At 43.7% G+C, this 23,395-nt stretch overlaps 1 pseudogene; it reads left to right on the forward strand.

Moving 5' to 3' along the window:
- Nucleotides 1–23,395, forward strand: part of LOC112245017 — a 181,748-nt pseudogene that overhangs the window by 79,737 nt on the left and 78,616 nt on the right.

Genomic DNA, 23,395 nt, shown 5'->3' on the forward strand with positions numbered 1-23,395 from the left:
TCTCTCTCGCTCTCTGTTTCTCTCTCTCTCTCTCTCTCCCTCTTTCATTCCCCCCAGGTTGGTTAGTTGGTGTTTAAGGGGATGCAGCGTCTGAACAGGATCCAGTCCATAGTGTTTGAGACAGCCTACAACACCAATGAGAACCTGCTCATCTGTTTCCCCACCGGGGCCGGCAAGACCAACATCGCCATGCTGACAGTCCTCCATGAGATCAGACAGCACCTCATCAAAAAGCATGAGTTCAAGGTACCACTCAGCTGTGTGTGTGTGTGAGCGAGACATACAAACATACAGTAGAACACATGTATTATTGGTTGTCCTTATAAAGCCACGCCCCCCACTCACACACACACACACACACACATGTTCTAATACACACACATTCTAACACCACACACCCAATGCCAGCCAGCGAGTATTGCCACTTTCTCATACAGTACATCTCCATTAAACTTTTCTTAATCTAAGTGGCCTGTTTCATATTTTTCAATAAATAGTGATTTATGCTGGTTGCCAGGGAACAAGTGATACTCTGCTGTACACTCATTTATCATGACCGTGACCTTTCACTTCCTCTCACTTTCTTTCTCTCTTTCTCCCCCTCCCTGCACACTGTTCTCCCTTTTCTCTCTATATATTTATCTCCCTCCCTCTTTCTCTCTGTACTCTCCTACTCGCTCCCTCTCTTCCCCCTATCTCTCTCCCTCCCTCCTTCTCTCTCTACTCTCCTACTCGCTCCCTCTCTTCCCCCTATCTCTCTCCCTCCCTCTTTCTCTCTCTACTCTCCTACTCGCTCCCTATCTCTCCCCTCCCTCTTTCTCTCTCTACTCTCCTACTCCCTCCCTCTCTTCCCCCTATCTCTCTCCCTCCCTCTTTCTCTCTTCTCTCCTACTCGCTTCCTCCCTTTCCTCCATCTCTCTCTTCTCTCCTACTCGCTCCCTCTCCCCTCCATCTCTCTCTCCCTCCCTCTTTCTCTCTCTTCTCTCCTACTCGCTCCCTCCCTTCCCTCCATCTCTCTCTCCCTCCCTCTTTCTCTCTCTTCTCTCCTACTTGCTCCCTCTCTTCCCTCCATCTCTCTCTCTCCCTCTGTAGATAGTGTATGTAGCTCCTATGAAGGCCCTGGCAGCAGAGATGACGAACTACTTCAGTAAGCGGTTGGAGCCACTGGGCATTGCTGTCAAAGAGCTCACTGGAGACATGCAGCTAACTAAAGGGGAGATTCTGCATACTCAGGCACTGTACAAACACACACGGGTGCGCACGCACGCACACAGTTTCTGCGTAGGCTTTCCCTATGCTCATTTGGTCCAGAGTGGAGTTGTGTTCTGCCTCACAACTGTTCTCTAGCGCCTCTCAGTGGTTGTCTCTCAGCTCGGCTCTCTGGATTACAGTAGCTCTGTACCCTGTTCACACTGAGCATGTTTACTTGCACTAATACATCGATATTAAACGGATTATGACAGTAGGTCGGTTATGGCAAATGTCATGTAAACACTTTACGTGGCGTTAGGTCAAAGTCATATTAAGCATACGCCGATTTAAACACCGGGTGTTCTGAACAATCTTTTGAATAATTAGGACATTAATTATTAACAACTTAATCAAAGTTATAGCAGTGTATTTTAAAATGATTTTGCAAGAGTAATGTGACTGTTTTTTTGGCGGGAGTAGTGTAAGCTCACAGTCATTGGCGCAGTGGAAACTTTTGCTCTGGAGTGATGAATCACACTTCACCATCTGGCAGTCCGACGGATAAATCTGGATTTGGCGGATGCCAGGAGAACGCTAACTGCCCGAATGCAGTGCCAACTGTAAAGTTTGGTGGATGAGGAATATAATGGTCTGGGGCTGTTTTTCTTGGTTCGAGCTAGGGGCCTTAGTTCCATTGAGGGGAAATCTTAATGCTAAAGCTTAAAATGACATTCTAGATGATTCTGTGCTTCCAACTTTGTGGCAACAGTTTGGGGAAGGCTCTTTCCTGTCAGCATGACAATGTCCTATCAGCACAAAGCGAGGTCCATACAGAAATGGTTTGTCGAGATCGGTGTGGAAGAACTTGACTGGCCTGCACAGAGCCCTGACCTCAACCCCATCGAACACCTTTGGGATGAACTGGAACGCCGACTGCGAGCCAGGCCTAATGCCCGACATCAGTGCCCTACTTCACTAATGCTTTTGTGGCTGTATGGAAGCAAGTCCCCATAGCAATGTTACAACATCTAGTGGAAAGCCTTCCCAGGCAAGTGGAGGCTGTTATAGCAGCAAAGGGGGGACCAACTCCATATTAATGCCCATTATTTTGGAATGAGATGTTCGACAAGCAGGTGTCCACATACTTTTAATCAAGTAGTGTATGTTTGCATTCATCTATATGCCAACAGTGCTCAACAATTAATCATAACCATTATAGATAACTAATTGCCAAATTGCCTCATATAAACTCAGCAAGAAAAGAAACGTCTTCTCACTGTCAACTGCGTTTATTTTCAGAAAACTTAACATTTGTAAATATTTGTATGAACATAACAAGATTCAACAACTGAGACATAAACTGAATAAGTTCCACAGACATGTGACTAACAGAAATTGAATAATGTGTCCCTGAACAAAGGGGTGGTCAAAATCAAAAGTAGCAGTCAGTATCTGGTGTGGCCACCAGCTGCATTAAGTACTGCAGTGCATCTCCTCCTCATGGACTGCACCAGATTTGGAAATTCTTGCTGTGAGATGTTACCCCACTCTTCCACTAAGGCACCTGCAAGTTTCCAGACATTTATGGGGGGAATGGCCCTAAGCCCTCACCCTCCGATCCAACAGGTTCCAGACGTGCTCAATGGGATTGAGATCTGGGCTCTTCGCTGGCCGTGGCAGAACACTGACATTCCTGTCTTGCAGGAAATCATGCACAGAACGATCCCGCTCCAGAGTAAAGGCCTCAGTGTAACGCTAATTCCTTCGACGATAAACGTGAATCCGACCATCACCCCTGGTGAGACAAAACCGCGACTCGTCAGTGAAGAGCACTTTTTGCCAGTCCTGTCTGATCCAGCGACGGTGGGTTTGTGCCCATAGGCGACGTTGTTGCCAGTGATGTCTGGTGAGGACCTGCCTTACAACAGGCCTACAAGCCCTCTGCCCAGCCTCTCTCAGCCTATTGCGGACAGTCTGAGCGCTGATGGAGGGATTGTGCATTCCTGGTGTAACTCAGGCAGTTGTTGTTCCCATCCTATACCTGTCCTGCATGTGTGATGTTCGGATGTACCAATCCTGTGCAGGTGTTGTTACACGTCTGCCACTGCGAGGACGATCAGATGTCCATCCTGTCTCCCTGTAGCGCTGTCTTAGGTGTCTCACAGTACGGACATTGCAATTTTATTGCCCTGGCCACATCCGCAGTCTTCATGCCTCCTTGCAGCATGCCTAAGGCACGTTCACGCAGATGAGCAGGGACGCTGGGCTTCTTTATTTTGTTTTGTTTTTCGGAATCAGTAGAAAGGCCTCTTTAGTGTCCTAAGTTTTCATAACTGTGACCTTGATTGCCTACCGTCTGTAAGCTGTTAGTGTCTTAACGACCGTTCCACAGGTGCATTTTCATTAATTGTTTGTGGTTCATTGAACTAGCATAGGAAACAGTGTTTAATCCCTTTACAATGAAGATAGCCTAGGCCAGGTATGCCAATTTGGGTTCCCCCAGGGGAACGCGCAATGCCGTCGGTGATATGCCAAATTAAAATGTGTTTCACATTTTTTTTAAACAAAACACTTTTTCATGTAGTAGTTATATTTTCCAACTATATATTTGGGTGAGTTTTTTTAATCACCTGAGTAGCCTCGTTTCACTGCCAAAAATAAAATGAAACCGTCTTGTGTTCAGCGAAATAACAACACAAATGTCAAATAATTAACATCCAATCACATTAACCGTTACTCTCTAGCGGGAAACCTTCACTCTTGCGCAGTTAGAAACGAAACATAACACTTTGAAAAATAAACCACTGGAGTTTTTTGAGCGAGAATAAAGATGACTTTTGAGTAGTAAGACATTTATAAAAGCAACAGATACCGTTAATAAGAAGGGGCTAGAAGCGTCTTATTTGATGAGCTACTGAGTGGCTAGGACAGGCAAGCCTCATACTATTGTGGAGGACTTAATTCTTCCTGCTGCTGCGGATATGTCTGGGACAATGCTGGGGGAAAAGCCAAAAAACTAGTCAGACAATTGCTTCATCAAACAACTCTGTTTCACGATGCATCGGTGACATGGCAGGAGATGTTTTGAAACAATTACTGCTTCACATACAAGCCAGTGAATGCTATGCGTTACAGCTGGATGAGTCAACAGACGTGGCGGGACTGGCATAGCTCCTGGTATATGTCTGTTACGTTTATGGGGCATCAGTTCAGGAAGACATCCTCTTCTGGAAACCAGGACAACAGGAGAGGATATTTTTAAAGTACTGGACAGCTTTGTGACATCAAATCCATCAGACTTTGGTGGTCAAGATGTGTTGGTATCTGTACTGATGGCGCAAAAGCCATGACGGGGAGACGTAGTGGAGTGGTAACGTGCGTGCAAGCAGTTTCTCCTGACGCCACTTGGGTACACTGCTATAACCACTGAGAGGCTCTTGCTGCCAATGGAATGCCTGTCTGCTTGAAAGACGTTTTGGACACTACAGTGAAAATGGTTAACTTTGTTAAAGCAAGGTCCCTGATCTCTTGTGTATTTTCTGCATTATGCATTGATATGGGCCGCTTTTACAACATACAGAAGTGTGTTGGTTATCAAGGGGTAAAGTATTGACACATTTTGTTTTAGCTGCGAGACTCGCTTACAGTTGTCTTTAACTGACCATAATTTTCACTTGTCTGACTGCTTGCATGATGACAAGTTTCTCACACTACTGGTCTATCTGGGTGATGTTTTTTCTCGCCTGAATGATCTGAGCCTAGGATTACAGGGACTCTCCAACTATATTTAATGTGCGGGACAAAATTGAGGCTATGATTAAGAAGTTGGAGCAATTCTCTGTCTGCATTAACAAGGACAACACACATGTATTTCCATCATTGTATGATTTTTTGTGTGCAAATGAACTCAAGCTTACGGACTATGTCAAATGTGTTATAGTGAAGCACTTGAGTTGGGTGCGAAATTATGCAGGTACTTTCCCGAAATGATGACACAAACAACTGGATTCGTTATCCCTTTCATGCCCTGCCTCCAGTCCACTGATGCCCTTTGCAACCACGTACCTATGTGAGAGTGGATTCTCGGCCCTCACTAGCATGAAAACGAAATACAGGCACAGACTGTGTGGGGGAAATGATTTAAGACTGAGACTCTCTCCAATACAACCCAACATTGCGGAGTTATGTGCATCCTTTCAAGCACACCCTTTAATCTGTGGTGAGTTATTCACAATTTTCGATCAACAAATAAGGTTTTATATGTAAGATGGTTAAATAAAGAGCAAAATTATTGATTATTATATTATTATTTGTGCCCTGGTCCTATAAGAGCAACAAAGTCATTAACCCCGCCCATTTCTAAACCTATCCCTTAAACCTAACCTTAACCACACTGCAAATGCACCACACTGCACACTCCTTATGCCTAACCCTAACCTTAAATTATGACCAAAAAAACAAGTGTTTGAATTTTTTTACGATATAGCCAATTTTGACTTGTTGGCTGTTGTAACTAGTGACAACCGCAAAGTAGCCTAAACGGAAATTAGACGGGACGCAATTATTCCAAAACTGCATCTCGTTGTTGGAACACACATTTCCTATACTTAAGTCAACCAGTACATTTTTTATTTGTAATAAAACAGTCGTCATTTGGCATGGAATGTAGCTTGTGTATCTCATCAGTTAGATCCGTTTTTATAGGCATTTATTTTTGTAGGCCTAACGGCACGTGTGTGTAGAGGGAGCAGTCACAAAGCAATTGATTGAGTGAGACACAGAGGGAAAAAGGAATTTAGGGAGAACTGTTTGATGCTTGGCTTGGTTTCTCTTTTGTTATGCTCCACAAATGCTCATGTGCAAATGGAAAACTAGAGTCAAAGCAAATGAACATTGTGTAGTGTCTTTGGCTATGCCGGATTAATTGCTAAAACATGCTATTCTATAAAATAATTTCTCCGTAATTAATTAATATCACCTGATTGAGCTAATCATGTAAATGTAATTAACTAGAGAGTTGGGCACCACGAAATAATATTTATAGAGCTGTTATCTTCTGAAAGATCTAGTAATATTTTACATCAATAGCAGTCAATATCAGTCTCATAATCTGAAAGTTGTAAATTCTTGGTTATCTGCAAGAACCCTGGCTAACAAGTTGAATCAGCAATACAAATTGGGTTTAATTATTTATTTACTAAATACCAAACTAATCACACAGAATTCACATACACATAATTAAATCATAACTTGATTACAAATTACGTCATAAAGGAAAACGTCCCTAGTGGGCGGAACAGATATGACAGCTTGTTACACAGAGGAAAAGGGGCTGGGTTGAGTGAAAGAGCGGGAGACTGGGGGAACAAAGGGAAGAAGCTGTGCTATCGAAAATACAGTATCTTATGCATTCTAAATTACCGCCCATTTGGAAAAGGAAAATGCAATAAATATTTACTCTGAGCTGCGCTTCAGTAGGATGGTGGTAGATGGAAGACCGTGTGGCCAACCGAGTCCTCTGTCCTTTGAAGAATGTCTCTGGTGGTCACTTGGATAAGTTGTAGTCACGTCGTTGTGTGGTAGATGGGATACTCTGTCTGTTCCTTCCTAACCTGCGTTTGCAGCTGCGGTCGCTAACTCAACGGCTAGGAGGTATCCCTTCTGTCGTGAATAAGAGTTCAAAGTTCATACCATTCGCAACCAAAGCTCATGCTGATGTTGGCTTCGTTCTGTAGGTTTTTTTTCTGAACCATTCTGACAAAGGACCGTCATCCTACCTCATTGGAACAGGAAGTTATGTTAAATCAAATCAAATCAAATGTATTTATATAGCCCTTCGTACATCAGCTGCTATCTCAAAGTGCTGTACAGAAACCCAGCCTAAAACCCCAAACAGCAAGCAATGCAGGTGTAGAAGCACGGTGGCTAGGAAAAACTCCCTAGAAAGGCCAAAACCTAGGAAGAAACCTAGAGAGGAACCAGGCTATGTGGGGTGGCCAGTCCTCTTCTGGCTGTGCCGGGTGGAGATTATAACAGAACATGGCCAAGATGTTCAAATGTTCATAAATGACCAGCATGGTCCAATAATAATAAGGCAGAACAGTTGAAACTGGAGCAGCAGCACGGCCAGATGGACTGGGGACAGCAAGGAGTCATCATGTCAGATAGTCCTGAGGCATGGTCCTAGGGCTCAGGTCTCTTCGAGAGAGAGAAAGAAAGAGAGAGAGAGAATTAGAGAGAGCACACTTAAATTCACACAGGACACCGGATAGGACAGGAGAAGTACTCCAGATATAACAAACTGACCCTAGCCCCCCGACACAAACTACTGCAGCATAAATACTGGAGGCTGAGACACGAGGGGTCAGGAGACACTGTGAATCTGTGATAATCTGATAACTCTGATGTGTAGACTTTCCACTGTAGAGTTTGTGTCATCTTATCATTGATGAGAATGTCTCAGATGACAACCGAACTGAGATCATATTCATTAAGTACCACCGCACATGTTCAATTGTTCAGATTACCAGAATATAGTTCATTTCCCCCCACATTCTGACATTCCCAGAATCTCTATGTTAACCAAGGGTTTTGCAAATGTAACCTCAGTAGGGTAGAGAGGAAAGAGGGGGGAAGAGGTATTTATGACTGACATAAACCAACCCCCCCAGGCCAATGTCATGACAATTGTCTTCAAAGTAAAACTTAGACCAAATACACTGAACAAAAATGTAAACGCAATGTTACGAATCCCTTTTGGCCCGACAGTCTAGGGGGGGATGGTAATGAGACCCGTAACATAACTCATGCAAATTATAATTGTGACAAAGTAAAAGTGTGAACGAAATAACCACGATAACTGAAATTATACCGTCAAACTCAGGGTTTATTGTAAAACACACGGTAATGGGGGGAGCAGGAAAAGGGGCTGAGCTGGACCCAAGGAAAGAAACAATAAGCATCCAAAACACCCCTAAGCTAGACTAGCCTATTTTAACAACAGCTAACTAACTAACCAAAAATACAGTGGGTGGTCCGCCCAGTTCTAACTAGTGTTTTTAACAAAGTCTACCTACGGGTAGTGTATGCCCATGGGCGACTTGTCTTGGTTTCCCCTTTTCCCACCAGCAATCAAACACAAACACCATAACCAAAAACAATACTCACAGGAGATGACAAAGTGATTTGGAGGTGCTCAAACAAAAGAGAGGTTAAGACACAAAGAGAGAGTGAAACACAGAGATCTACATACATGGCATTTACAGAGAGATTGAGGTGGGAGGTTTTTGATAAATGTCGTAGAGTTGATTTAATGACCTTGGCTGACCATTATTCAGTATCGATTCCACAGAATGTAGTTAAGTCGGAGGTTAAAAAGCTGGTGTTAAATGTATTGTTGGAAGAGCAGGTGCTTGTGTTACCGCTGCCTGAGCCTACTACCCCTGTAGGGGATGTTGCTGCTCCTGTAAGCCCATTGGTGTCTGATAATGAGGGCGAGGCTAAAACACCAGCCACATTGTCCCGTTTTGATCCACTCTCCCCACTTTCAAATGGTGATGCCAGGAGGGATGTCCTTATAGCACAGTTACAACTGGAGGCGGAAGAGAGAGCCCAAATTAGGCGAGAGACTCTCCAGTTGGAGATGTGTAAAATTGAGGCAGAACGAGAACAGCGACATTTAGATTTGGAGATGTGTAAAATTGAGGCAGAAAAAGAACGAGAACAGCGGCAGATGACGTTTAAAATGCGCCAGATGGAACTGGAGGCAGAGACAGCGAGGCTAGCCTCCGGTCCTACTGTGCCTGTTTGTGAGCCGTCCTCACCTGCTGTGTCCTCAAACACGTTTGACATTAGTAGGCAGATTGCCTTAGTACCTTTGTTCAGAGAGTCAGAGGTTGACTCCTATTTTTGTGTATTTGAGCGTATAGCCGTAGCATTGAAATGGCCTGAAGAGGTATGGTGCCTATTACTTCAGTGTAAATTAACTGGTAAAGCCCAAGAGATTTTGTCAGCGATACCTCTGGAGGACAGTCAAAGCTACTGTTCTTCGTGCCTATGAGCTTGTGCCTGAGGCATACCGACAGAGATTTAGGTCTCATAGAAAGTCTTCTAGTAAGACTTATGTGGAATTTGCTAGAGACAAGGGAAATCTGTTTGATAAATGGCATGCTGCTAGTAAGGTAACTGATTTCAACTCTCTCCGGGAGTTAATCTTGTTGGAAGAGTTTAAAAATTGCTTACCCGAATGCATTGTAGTTTACCTAAACAAACAGAAAGTATCCTCCCTGGCAGAAGCGTCTGTGTTGGCAGACGAGTTTGTGTTGACGCACAAGAGTGTGTTTTCGGCTCAAACTGAGAGTAGAGCCACTGAGTTTCCTACTTTTAGCCCTAGTCGACCAGCAGTAGTATATCAAGCATGCCAGAAGAATGAGCGTCCCTGTTTCTATTGTCATAAAGTGGGACATATGATTAATGATTGTTTCCTGCTAAAACGCAAACAAGGGATGCCTCTTCGTGCCAAGCCGCCAACAGGTGTTGCTCTAATTCGTACGGTTGTGAGGTCTGCAACAAAACAGGTGCCTCAGGGTAACTGCAGTTTGAAAGTCTCAGTCCCCGACCGCAGTTATGAACCATTCATTTTCGAGGGGTTTGTGTCCCTAACGAATGACGACGCGTCTCAGCGACCGGTTAAAATCCTTCGAGATACTGGTGCGGTGCAGTCGTTTATATTGTCTGATGTGTTGCCCTTATCTGACGATACATACTGTGGTTCCAGTGTGTTAGTGCAGGGTATTGAAATGGGTTTTGTCCCAGTGCCATTGCACTTTGTGAAAGTACACTCTGAGTTAATCAGTGGAATATTCAGAGTGGGGGTACGTCCTATGTTGCCAGTGAAAGGTGTGACCTTTATAATGGGTAACGATATTGCCGGAGGAAAGGTAGTACCCATATTGGATAAAAGTGACCACTCTCTCTCGAATGAGTTGGCACAGAGTTATCCACATGTGTTCCCCGCTTGTGCTGTCACTCGTGCTCAGGCACGACAAGAGAGTGACGTGATAGATTTGTCAAACACTGTTCTGTTCAAAGAGGATGATCAAGAGGATGGATTGTGTGATACCTCTGAGAAGCTGATCACCTCTGACAAACAGCCCAAGAAAGAATCAAAGAAGGCTACTGTTACCTATCTCGGTAAAGCGGTTGGCCATGGACAGGTGCGCCTTGTTGATGCCAAGGTCTTGGCTATAACTGCATTCCCTGCACCTACCACCAGACGAGAGCTACGCCGCTTTTTAGGGATGGTTGGCTACTACCGTAGCTTCTGTAAAAATGTATCTGCGGTAGTTGCTCCATTGACCGATTTGCTTAGTCCGGCTAGATCATTTGTGTGGTCCCCTGATTGTAAGAGAGCTTTTGAATCAGCGAAAGCACTCTTATGTAGTACACCTGTACTTGCTGCTCCAGATTTTGAACAACCGTTCAAACTTGAGGTAGATGCTAGTGCCAGAGGTGCTGGTGCTGTTCTACTGCAGCAGGACAAGAGTGGAGTGGATCATCCCGTTTGTTATTTTTCACGTAAATTTTATTTAATCTTCAAACTATGGGGCAACCATGGCATCTGTGACAGGGAGAAGCATCCACCAATGATGTATACTGGTAAGGTAGTCTAGCTAGCACATATTTCTAATTTTGACTAAGTCGTTTTCAATTCAAGTTAGTGTACTGTTAGCTAGCTAACGTTACGTGTATGTTCTTATTATTCATATCTCAGAGCCATTTGTTTGCTAGTTATAGCCTAATGTTAGCTAGCTAACATTGAACCTGTTTGGTTAGCTATCTGCTCATGCAGGGTAGTTACCTACCTCATGCAGGGTAGTAACATCATGGGAGTATGGTGTATGGTTCATTGTTTACCTAGCTAGCTACATGTCTTAACAAAAGACTCCAGTATGCAAGTAACCTTTTCAATATAATGTCACTACGACAACTGATGATAGACGTAGCTGGTAAATTTGCTCTGGCTATCTACTCCGATTTCAGTCACTCTCATCTGAGTGTGCCAGAGTGCAGAATTCTCAACACCCATTGAATATGGGCAGTGTCAGATAACATAAAAACAGCCTAACCAGCTCTGCTAGGGTGAGTAAAATGGTCTGTGAGCTGTTCTCTCATCTGGAAGTAGCTAGCAAGGTAGCCAATGTTAGCCAGTTAGCTTGGGTGCTTGACTGCTGTTTTTAGGACAGACTGCTCGGCTCAATCCTTAAAGGAGATGGGTGGGGCTGAAGCTTAAGAGGGTGTGAACGATGCTGAATGGGTGTAGATAAAGAAGAGCTCTCCTGTAGGTACCAAAACATTCAAAGGCAATTTTCTCAAAAGTGAGGTTGCAAGTTTATCAACTTTCAAAGCAGAATTACTTTCCCATTATTTCTCAAATGCAGTGTATGATATACCATTTTGTAGGGACGTGGATCAGAAAACCAGTCAGTATCTGGTGTTAACACCATTTGCCTCATGCAGTTCGACACATCTCCTTCACATAGAGTTGATCAGGCTGTTGATTATGGCCTGTGGAATGTTGTTCTACTCCTCTTCAATGGCTGTGCGAAGTTGCTGGATATTTGCAGAAACTGGAACACGTTGTCGTACGCGTGTCTGGTGAATATGCAGGCCATGGAAGAACTATGACATTTTCAGCTTCCAGGAATTGTGTACAGATCTGCCCACTGAAGTCGGTTACAACGCCGAACTGCAGCCAGTGACCCTAGTGAGGACAACGAGCATGCAGATGAGCTTCCCTGAGACGTTTTCTGACCGTTTGTGCAGAAATTCTTTGGCTGTGAACACCCAGTTTCATCAGCTGTCCGGGTGGCTGTTCTCAGACGATCCCGCAGGTGAAGAAGCTTGTTGAGGTCCTGGGGTTGTGTGGTTACACGTGGTCTGTGTAACGCTCAATGAGTGAATAGGTGTGGAGTCAGGCGCAGAGATCAAAGGATGCGGGAAAATCACGCTTTAATGTCCAAAAATAATCACAGGAACAAAAATAGTATACCAAACCAGGTATAACTACAGAACAAAAGTACCCTATCGTGAAAATACAAGGACAGCGAGAAACCCAAATAAAAACACTAACCACTCTCACACATATAGATGAACAAGCCCGCACAAACAGAAGCGGGCTGAACAAACTTAAATAACCCCACCCTAACAACCAAACAAGGAACAGGTGAAACCAATTAGACAAAACCAAACGAACACAGAACAAAGGATCGGTGGCAGCTAGTAGACCGGCGACGACGACCGCCGAGCGCCACCCGAACAAGAAGGGGAGTCACCTTCGGTAATATTCGTGACAGTCTGTGGCTGTGAGGCCGGTTGGGCGTAATGCCAAATTAGCTAAAACGACGTTGGAGGCGGCTTGTAGTAGAGACATGGACATTCAGTTATCTGGCAACATCTCTGGTGGATATTCCTGCAGTCAGCATGCCAATTGCACGCTCCCTCAACTTGCCATCTGTGGCATTGTGTTGTGTGACAAAATCGCACATTTTAGAGTGACATTTCATTTATTCTTTTTGCAATTTTATTTACAGTTGAAGTTGGAAGTTTACATACACCTTAGCCAAGGACATTTAAACTCAGCTTTTCATGATTCCTGACATTTAATCCTAGTACAAATTCCCTATTTTTGGTCAGTTAGGATCACCACTTTATTTTAAGAATGTGAAATGTCGGAATAATAGTATATTTCTTTGATTTCTTTCATCACATTCTAAGTGGGTCAGAAGTTTAAAAACACTCAATTAGTATTTGGTAGCATTGCCTTTAAATGGTTTAACTTGGGTCAAATGTTTCAGGTAGCCTTCCACAAGCTTCCCACAATAAGTTGGGTGAACTTTGGCCCATTCCTCCTGACAGGGATGGTGTAACTGCCTCCTTTCTCGCACACGCTTTTTCAGTTCTGCCCACAAAGGTTCTATAGGATTGAGGTCAGGGCTTTGTGATGTCCACTCCAATACCTTGACTTTGTTGCCCTTAAGCCATTTTGCCACAACTTTGGAAGTATGCTTGGGATCATTGTCCATTTGGAAGACCCATTTGCGACCAAACTTCCGGGCTGATGTCTTGAGATTTTGCTTCAATATATCCACATAAGTTTCGTCCCTCATGAAGCCATCTATTTTGTGAAGTGCACCAGTCTCTCCTGCAGCAAAGCACTCCAACAACATGATGCTGTCAACCCCGTGCTTCACATTTGGGATGGTGTTCTTCGGCTTGCAAGCCTCCCCCTTTTTCCTCCAAACATAACAATGGTCATTATGGCCAAACAGTTCTATTTTTGTTTCATCAGACCAGAGGACATTTCACCAAAAAGTGGCCTTTCAGGGAGTGTCTATATAGGACTCGTTTTACTGTGGATATAGATATTTTTGTATCTGTTTCCTTCAGCATCTTCACAACGTCCTTTGCTGCTGTTCATTGATTGATATGCACTTTTCGCACCAAAGTATGTTCATCTCTAGGAGACAGAACGCATCTCCTTCCTGAGCAGTATGGCGGCTGCGTGGTCCCATGGTGTTTATACTTGCGTACTGTTGTTTGTACAAATGAACGTGGTACTTTCAGGCATTTGGAAATTGCTCCCAAGGATGAACCAGACTTGTGAATGTCTACAATTTATTTTCTGAGGTCTTGGCTGATTTCTTTTGATTTTCCCATGATGTCAAGCAAAAAGGCACTGAGTTTGACTGTAGGCCTTAAAAAACATCCACAGGTACACCTGCAATTGACTCAAATTAAGTCAATTAGCCTATCAGAAGTTTCCCACTGGAATTGTGATACACTGAATTATAAGTGAAATAATCTGTTTGTAAACAATTGTTGGAAAAATTACTTGTCATGCACAAAGTAGATGCCCTAACCGACTTGCCAAAACTATAGTTTGTTAACAAGAAATGTGTGGTGTGGTTGAAAAACGAGTTTTAATGACTCTAACCTAAATGTATGTTAACTTCTGAATTCAACTGTAACTTGGCAAGTCCCCAGCACAAGGTGCACCTGTGTAATGATCATGCTGTTTAATCATCTTCTTGATATGCCACACCTGTCGTGCTGTTGTCGTCTTAGGTCTCTCTTTATGTAGTGTTGTGTTGTCTCTTGTCGTGATGTTTGTTTTGTCCTATTTTTATTAATTTTTTATCCCAGCCACAGGAGGCCTTTTGCCTCTTGGTAGTCCTTCAATTAGAATTTGTTCTTAACTGGCTTGCCTAGTTAAATCAAATAAATTAAAACCTGTCAGGTAATTGGATAATCTTTGTAAAGTCGGTTTTACACTATTGGGGGAAATAATTGTAATCTCTTGTTAAAGATTGCGTTTTGACGTCCGTTCAAGTTTTCATGTAACTGTACCCACTGTAGTGCCAACCACAGACACACACACAGACTATAGTGCCAACCCCAACTATACTGTTCTGGCTCAGATCTCTTTCTTTACATTGTCCATTGTAAACAGGCTAGCCCAGCACAGCTTGGCTCTGTTTGGCTCGATAGGCTCAGTATGTGAAAAGGGCATCTGTCATAGCAGCTTATGGCTGTATAGAGTAGCAGGGTTTACAAAGCAGAGGGAGATAACAGGAGATAGTCTATTGTTGATGTTGTCTATCTGGGACAGAGATCCACACAGCCAATGCCAGTGTCTGGGACAGAGATCCACAGGGCCAATGCCCGTGTCTGGGACAGAGATCCACAGGGCCAATGCCCGTGTCTGGGACAGAGATCCACAGGGCCAATGCCCATGTCTGGGACAGAGATCCACACGGCCAATACCCGTGTCTGGGACAGATCCACACGGCCAATACCAGTGTCTGGGACAGAGATCCACAGGGCCAATGACAGTGTCTGGGACAGATCCACACGGCCAATACCAGTGTCTAGGACAGAGATTCACAGGGCCAATAGCAGTGTCTGGGACAGAGATCCACAGGACCAATAACGGCACTTTACAGCTGGTCTCCTCACACTGTACTTTGGGCTCAGTTAGGGTCAGGTCACAACACAGACTTCAGTCATACATCTGGAGTCATACATCTGGAGTCATACATCTGGAGTCATACATCTGGAGTCATACATCTGGAGTCATACATCTGGAGTCATACATCTGGCATTCTGCAGTGAAGAGTAGGAGACTATATAGTGTCCGTGAATCACATGGAAACGTACACAATTGCAGTATATGTTCTCCCCACTGTATATGGGTCCATTTGGTTCCATTTTCTACATACTTTCTGTTTATAGTCTAAGTTACGTTTAAAGGGTTTTTCTATCCCGAAAGTTATATACAGTGGGGAGAACAAGTATTTGAAACACTGCCGATTTTGCAGGTTTTCCTGCTTACAAAGCATGTAGAGGTCTGCAAAATCGGCAGTGTATCAAATACTTGTTCTCCCCACTGTATATATATATATATATATATATATATATATTTATTTTTTTATTAACTGTTAGGACTTAAATGACCCAAAAAAAACACTTAGGCGGTCCGCCCAAGGATTACAATGGCTGAGAGGTCAGTGTGTGGCTACTTGGTTGACATTATTTTAGGAGGGTTTGTGTGTGTTCTTTTGGTCTCCATATCTTATCTCTTTCTCTCCCTCGTCTATACTACCCCCCTCCATGTTCCTGATTCCTTGTTCTCGGCAGCCTTAGTTGTATTTGCCATGGTGACTGCAGTAAGTAGTACTGTAAAATACCAAATTCATATCCTGTTTATTGTCTACTGTATTTGTGCCCTTGAAGGTGGTGCTTGTATTTTAACGCGGAGGGAGGGAGAGAAGAGGAGATGCTTTCAACATTACCCAGCAGTACTTTAGTCAACCTCTTAAAGTGCTCTCCCAATTCAAAGTGTTCAAATAAGAGCCCAATGCTAGTTACAAAAGCTACTCTGTTTTCTCCAATTAACAAGACGGCTGGATATATTGGAAATGTGATTGGCATGAGTTGAGACTAACTCATATTTGAAATGCGTCCGTGGTCAGGTTTAACTTGCCACTCACAAAATGAAGATGATGAATATAATGTTGTTATTGAGTAACTAAACCAATTAGATTGCCACTTGTTATGCTCGTAGTGACATAACCAATCAGATGTTTTCTTTCAATTAAAATGATTAGTCAATTGTCCAATCCGATTTCCAATTGTAACAGCTCCCCAGCAAATCAACCAATTAGGTTGTTTGCCTCAGCGAGTGGCCTGTAAATGAGTTTGTTCTTGTCTTTAATGTATTTGTCAATACCTCTGTTAACCAGGTGTGTATTCTCTCAATGGTAAAATCATTCATATTTCCTGCTACTTCTCCCTTGTTTTATATTCACTTCATTAAGTATATATTTTCATTATTAGTCATTATTTTCCCCAGAGCATTTGACTGTATGTGTGAGTCAACGTTGCGTGTGTGAAACAGAATGTAGAGAAGGAGAAGGAATGGGATTTGTGAAGGATGTAGGCTAAACTCCTTCCCATCTAGTGAGCCCCTCACTGATGGAGGGGGTGAGAGGTGGGGGAGAGGTAGACAGAGAGAGGAAGGACTAGGCTGAAAAGGTTGCCAAGAACAAGCATATCTAGCAAATCCAAAAGAGCTTAGACTTTAGAGGTTCATAAACCTCCTGGTACTTAAGGATGGTGAGATGAAAGCAGAGAGAGAGACCGAGCGAGAGAGAGAGAGAAATCGAGGGGGTGAGATGTGAATCTTGAGAAATTAGGTCAATACCAGTTAATCTGGAGGTGTGTGTGTGTGTATGTGTGTGTGTGTGTGTGCATGTATGCGTGCATTTGTTTCCTTGTGAGAGAGAGGGCACACACACACTTTTAATGAGGATGGACTGGCAGAGGCTCAACAATATTATCCTTACCCCCTGCATACTCCCACCAACCAGCCTTGCTTCTCTATCTACCCAGACTGTAGAGCTTTGGATGAAATACAATTTCATGAAATGACATTCTGTTTCTGCTAGTGTGGAGTAAGTGTATAGTAAGTGTATTAAAACTCCATTAACTCCATTAAAGTTCACAGGTACTATAAAGTTAGCTCTCTGGAGACCTCAGGGTAAATAAGCAGGATTTATTTACATGATCCTCATACATTCTTGTCATCTGAAACAACTTTCTAACAGACCTTACTATTTATTCCCTCCCACAGACATATCACACCAGTGTTTGTTTCTCACTGTTTGCTTATATGTGTGAAATCGTTGTTGTAGTTCGATAGAGAGAAGATTAGCATTCCTACAATATTATTCTGTTGAAATTGAATTTGATCTCTGAGAAATTAAGCTAATTGATAACTTACTTTATATGTACATACTGTATTCTCCTCAGCTCATCCTACATAATTACTGCTGTACATACATTCCTCGTAGTAGTATTGTACTGTTAAGAACTGAGTGCACTGCTGGAGCTAGAAACAACCATTTCCCTGCACCTGCTTTAACATCTGCTGGTCTGTGTACGCAACAAATAAACATTGTTTTGATTTATGGGTCTGCTGTTGTCACAATTCCCATTAAAAACATGCAGTGTACATCCACTGCATGTTTTTAATGGGAGTTGTGTATATATATATATATATATATATATATATATATATACGCACACACATATATATACGCACACACAGATACATTTGTAGCCTTGACAAGCTATTAGTCGTTCACTTACAGTATGAAAGCAGTGAAACAATTCTACCGCCTTACCTTTCCCTCCTCGCAAACCCCCTCTCTCTCTCTGGCACTGATAGTTACCATGGTAACAGTCAATGGGCTTGGAGTGGCTGCTGGCTGGCAGACATGCCAGTGTGCGGGTGGGTGGGTGAATGGGCAGTGGGCGTGCTGGTTCTCCTAGTCCCTCAGTCCAGAGAGTAAATATTAACTTAATGACAGAGTGGCCCCCTGGTGCTCTGCTCCACAGACAGAAAGACACGCACCCACAGACAGACAGACAGACCGTCAGACAGTCAGTCAGACAGGTAATTAGTAGATAAGTGGTAGTGTGGGAAGACCTCGCCATGCCCCTTGGTTCCACATGGCTGCACACATCACTGTTTCCACGCTGGGTAGAGCTCCCCTTGTTAACATGGAGCTGGGGCTGAGTCACATTACATAGCAATATAGTATCGGTTTCTCAGACACACATTAGGCGTAGTCCTAGACTAAAATGCTCTTTCAATGGAGATTCTCCATTCAGTATGATTTTTGTTCAGGGCTTAAACCGTGTTCAAGAAAACCGCTCCGTGTGTTCCAGAATTGTTCTGATCCACTGGGTGCACGTTGGGTAGAGCCCCACTCATCCTATGGCTGGGTCTGACCACCACAGACGAGCTGCAATTTGCACATCAGAACAGTTCTAGGACACTATTTCTACGTGATCATCATGGAACGTTGATTTGAATGTGGATGTCCATTCTAGTAATTGTAAATGTTCTATAATGGAAACCCACTTTGACACAGGTCTTTATCTGCCCCATTGTGTTCCAGGACTGCACTCTCTTCTATTTCACCAACGCTGCATATTCACAAATATTGTGTTTTTTTCTAGGGGAAGGTTTTTGCAGCACTAAGATTAATCCGTGGGCGTCTGTTCAACCATAAATATTAAACACTTAGCAGCCAGTCATAGAAATAAATAACGAGATCAATATCAATGTTATTAAAAACAACGCAAGGAAAATAATGGGTGTTTCCTGTTAAGTCAAATGGTGTCTTGTCATTGTTTTTGTTGTGTAATTAAAGAAAGCACTGTGGCCTGCTAGTCATTGGTTTGGAAGCCAGAGCTTTCATTTAGATGAACCTGCAGCCTAATTAAGACAGCCACTTCTCTCCTATCTGCTAGCACTGTGCCAGTCTCTAATGGCAATGTGTGCGTGGTCGTTTTCTCTCTGCTTGCACTGCGCCAGTCTCTAATGGCAATGTGTGTGCGTGCGTGGCAATGTATGTGTGCGTGCATGGCCGTTGCCTCTCTGCTAGGAAGGAGCGCCAGTCTAGCCAGATGGATTTGAATGCAAACTAGAGTCTAATGAAATTATTTGACAAAAAGTGTCTAATAGGAATTTCCACACATACACACACGCATGCACACACACACACACACACCGATGGGTTGGCAAACAGCTTGCACACCATTCATTATGCATTGTTCTATTTTTCTATCGTTAGACGCTTAATTGCACTAGAACGATGGTTCTGAAGGGCCCAAAGGGTCCGGGTTTTAAACGGGAACAGGTGAGTTGATGATTAAGAAGATGACAAGGGAGGAGTGAGGGATGTGTCGAGGATAGAGAGATGAACTGATAACACAGAGGATGGATAGAGTGCTCTGGTTGCAGGTGGTGTATATGACACAAGTAGGGCCCAGAGTGTTTCTTTATCATGTGACCTGGACAGGAAGAACTCTGTCCCCTAGTTAAACACAGGACCATGACCTGATGGTCATTAAGAACTCTGTCCCTTAGTTAAACACAGGACCCTGACCTGATGGTCATTAAGAACTCTGTCCCTTAGTTAAACACAGGACCCTGACCTGATGGTCATTAAGAACTCTGTCCTTTAGTTAAACACAGTACCCTGACCTGATGGTCATTAAGAACTCTGTCCCCTAGTTAAACACAGTACCCTGACCTGATGGTCATTAAGAACTCTGTCCCCTAGTTAAACACAGGACCATGATCTGATGGTCATTAAGAACTCTGTCCCCTAGTTAAACACAGTACCCTGACCTGATGGTCATTAAGAACTCTGTCCCCTAGTTAAACACAGTACCCTGACCTGATGGTCATTAAGAACTCTGTCCCCTAGTTAAACACAGGACCATGATCTGATGGTCATTAAGAACTCTGTCCCCTAGTTAAACACAGTACCCTGACCTGATGGTCATTAAGAACAGTTAAACCAGTGACCTGATGGTCATTAAGAACTCTGTCCCCTAGTTAAACACAGGACCATGATCTGATGGTCATTAAGAACTCTGTCCCCTAGTTAAACACAGTACCCTGACCTGATGGTCATTAAGAACTCTGTCCCCTAGTTAAACACAGGACCATGATCTGATGGTCATTAAGAACTCTGTCCCCTAGTTAAACACAGTACCCTGACCTGATGGTCATTAAGAACTCTGTCCCCTAGTTAAACACAGGACCATGATCTGATGGTCATTAAGAACTCTGTCCCCTAGTTAAACACAGTACCCTGACCTGATGGTCATTAATTCATCTGTGAAGAGCACAGGGCGCCAGTGGCGAATTTGCCAATCTTGGTGTTCTCTGGCAAATACCAAACGTCCTGCACGGTGTTGGGCTATAAGCACAACCCCCACCTGTGGACGTCGGGCCCTCATACCACCCTCATGGAGTCTGTTTCTGACCGTTTGAGCAGAGATTTGTGGCCTACTGGAGGTCATTTTGCAGGGCTCTGGCAGTGCTCCTCCTGCTCCTCCTTGCACAAAGGCGGAGGTAGCAGTCCTGCTGCTGGGTTGTTGCCCTCCTACGGTCCCCTCCACGTCTCCTGATGTACTGGCCTGTCTCCTGGTAGCGCCTCCATGCTCTGGACTCTATGCTGACAGACACAGCAAACCTTCTTGCCACAGCTCACATTGATGTGCCATCCTGGATGAGCTGCACTACCTGAGCCACTTGTGTGGGTTGTAGACTCCGTCTCATGCTACCACTAGAGTGAAAGCACCGCCAGCATTCAGAAGTGACAAAACATCAGCCAGGAAGCATAGGAACTGAGAAGTGGTCTGTGGTTATCATCTGCAGGACCACTCCTTTATTGGGGGTGTCTTGCTAAATGCCTATAATTTCCACCTGTTGTCTATTCCATTTGCACAACAGCATGTGACATTTATTGTCAATCAGTGTTGCTTCCTAAGTGGACAGTTTGATTTCACAGAAGTGTGATTGACTTGGAGTTACATTGTGTTGTTTAAGTGTTCCCTTTATTTTTTTGAACATTACTTAAACGTAAACCTATCCAACAATAACCTATTAAAAGCAGTTCTGTGGCAATGAGGTTTGTGCAGTAGGCTATAGGCACAATACCATTATCACTGCGTATTGGCTATGCTTGAATTGCCCTGCCAGTGTTGTTCTTCTCAGATGATTTAAATGATATTTCAAAACGTATGGTTTATGATCACACCGGTTCTAGATCAGTTGTTGTATTACTTGTGAGGACCAGCTGAGTGAGCATACATTTTAATAAAGTGCTTTTTTTTATTTCATGGACTGATGGTGCCTCCATCTGATGGTCAGCTTCAGCGGGGGGGCAGCAGAGGGTCCACCTCTCACCATCCCTCTGCTCTCCCTCCCTCCGTTGAGACTGACTGTGACCAAAAAGGGGACGTCTTCCAGCTGATGGTGAAACTCGAGTCTCATGCTCATATTCATGTTACTCCTATGACCAGTGGAAGTGAAATATTCCTCCATATAAAAATAGACACAAGCCACTAATAATAACAATGCAAGCATTTCAATACACTTTGCTGCTCATTCTTTGCAGCTGCAGTGCTGGTTGAAATGCGAGTGGAAGAAGGGAGAAGCTCATTTAATGGCGTATAAAAGTGTTCAATAAAAAGTGGTTACAGTATTGAATAAAACTGTAAACGTGAACTGACTCATAAAAACAGCAGCTCTTTGCTCTCTAGTTATGGTTCACAGTATCAATTTGGTTGTGCATCGAGGAAACTGCAGACACGGGAATCTGAGCCATCCGATTGACCAGCTGTAGGACCATAGGTGTACTTGATTTGCTCTCCGTGCTGGCGAGTATGGCACTCGGAGGCAGCGGCACAGCAAAGCCGAATCATAACAATTGTTCTGGGTGATTCCGTTTTTTTGGTAGTCACACTGGTGCCCCCAAAATAAAATTCCAGGTCACACAGGAAAATGTTTTAGAGCATATGCGACCAAAATGGTTGCACTTTAGAGCCCTGGTCCCAGCCCTTATCCTATCCACCACACTAGCCTGGTGGTCAGCCCACACCGACAGGTCAGTCCCTCCCTCTATCATTACACTAGGGTCTCCTCACCATGGTGAACAGTATGCACAAGGACGTTCATATTAATATTAGTACAACACCGTCATTGTTAAATATTGTAAGAGTTTTGTCTAGTCTTGGTTTGTGGAGCTGTGTGTTTACCTCAGTCAGAGTCAGTGATTTAGCTTTAGTTAGCCTGTCTGTCTGTGGTCTGTGCTGTGTGTTTCTGTATCTGAGTGGGATGCCTGATTCCCTCTTATGATGATTGACAGCGTCATGCGCAGGAATCAACCCGGCCGTTTTGGGATATTACAGTGATTATGCAAATTCCGACAGTCTGGGAAATGGGAGCCATCGTTCCGGAGTGTCCCGCAACCGTGTACCATTGTGATGAGCTAGCGTCAGGTGTCAATCCCAGCCAAGGAGGAAATGAATAAATGGAGGGGGGATAGAGAGATGCATGGTAGGAATTTTCATGGTCTCCTAGGTGACAAGAGGGATTGGAATGATTCGTTTTTTTCCATTGGCAGACACACACACACACACACCGATATACCAGTATGAATGTTAAAATATTGATGACAGATATAAAAGTTGGAGATGAAAGAGAGGAGTGTTGAGAAAGAGACCGATCAGAGAGTGACAGAGAGGGGAGAGATGGAGATGGAGAGAGAAGGATACTGACAAGACATAGTGCTGCTTTTTATTTATTTATTTATTTTAGTGTGCTGTGACGTCGGGGACCTCTGGGTAGGTAAGGTTAACCGTCAGGTAATTGAAAAGCAGTCTGTATGTCTGACCGCTGTTGACTCTGTTCACAGCCTATTCATGTGCAGCTCTAGCTGCTATCACTGGAGAAGGGCTGAGGGAGTGTCCTGTGAGGCCACACCTAGAGACTCTCCTAGACCGCACACTGCAGCCTCTTTGTCTGTCTCTTTGCATTTGTCCAGGGTGTTAGAAATGCTTATAACACTTGAACAAGGAGCCTTGGGCTGTTATGAAGGCATATAATGTCTTATAATACATTATGACTGCTCATTCGGCCTATACACAGGCAGGTGCTTCAGAGGCCGTGTTTAAAATAAAAAAAATTGCACATAAAATCCAAGATGGATCCAACCGTCCTGAGTAGCACAGCAGAAATGTTTTTCTTGTGTTTCTCCAGCCAGCTTTGTAATTAAGG

The sequence above is a fragment of the Oncorhynchus tshawytscha genome, linkage group LG03 (assembly GCF_018296145.1).
Source record: "Oncorhynchus tshawytscha isolate Ot180627B linkage group LG03, Otsh_v2.0, whole genome shotgun sequence".
Classification (NCBI taxonomy): Eukaryota; Metazoa; Chordata; class Actinopteri; order Salmoniformes; family Salmonidae; genus Oncorhynchus; species Oncorhynchus tshawytscha.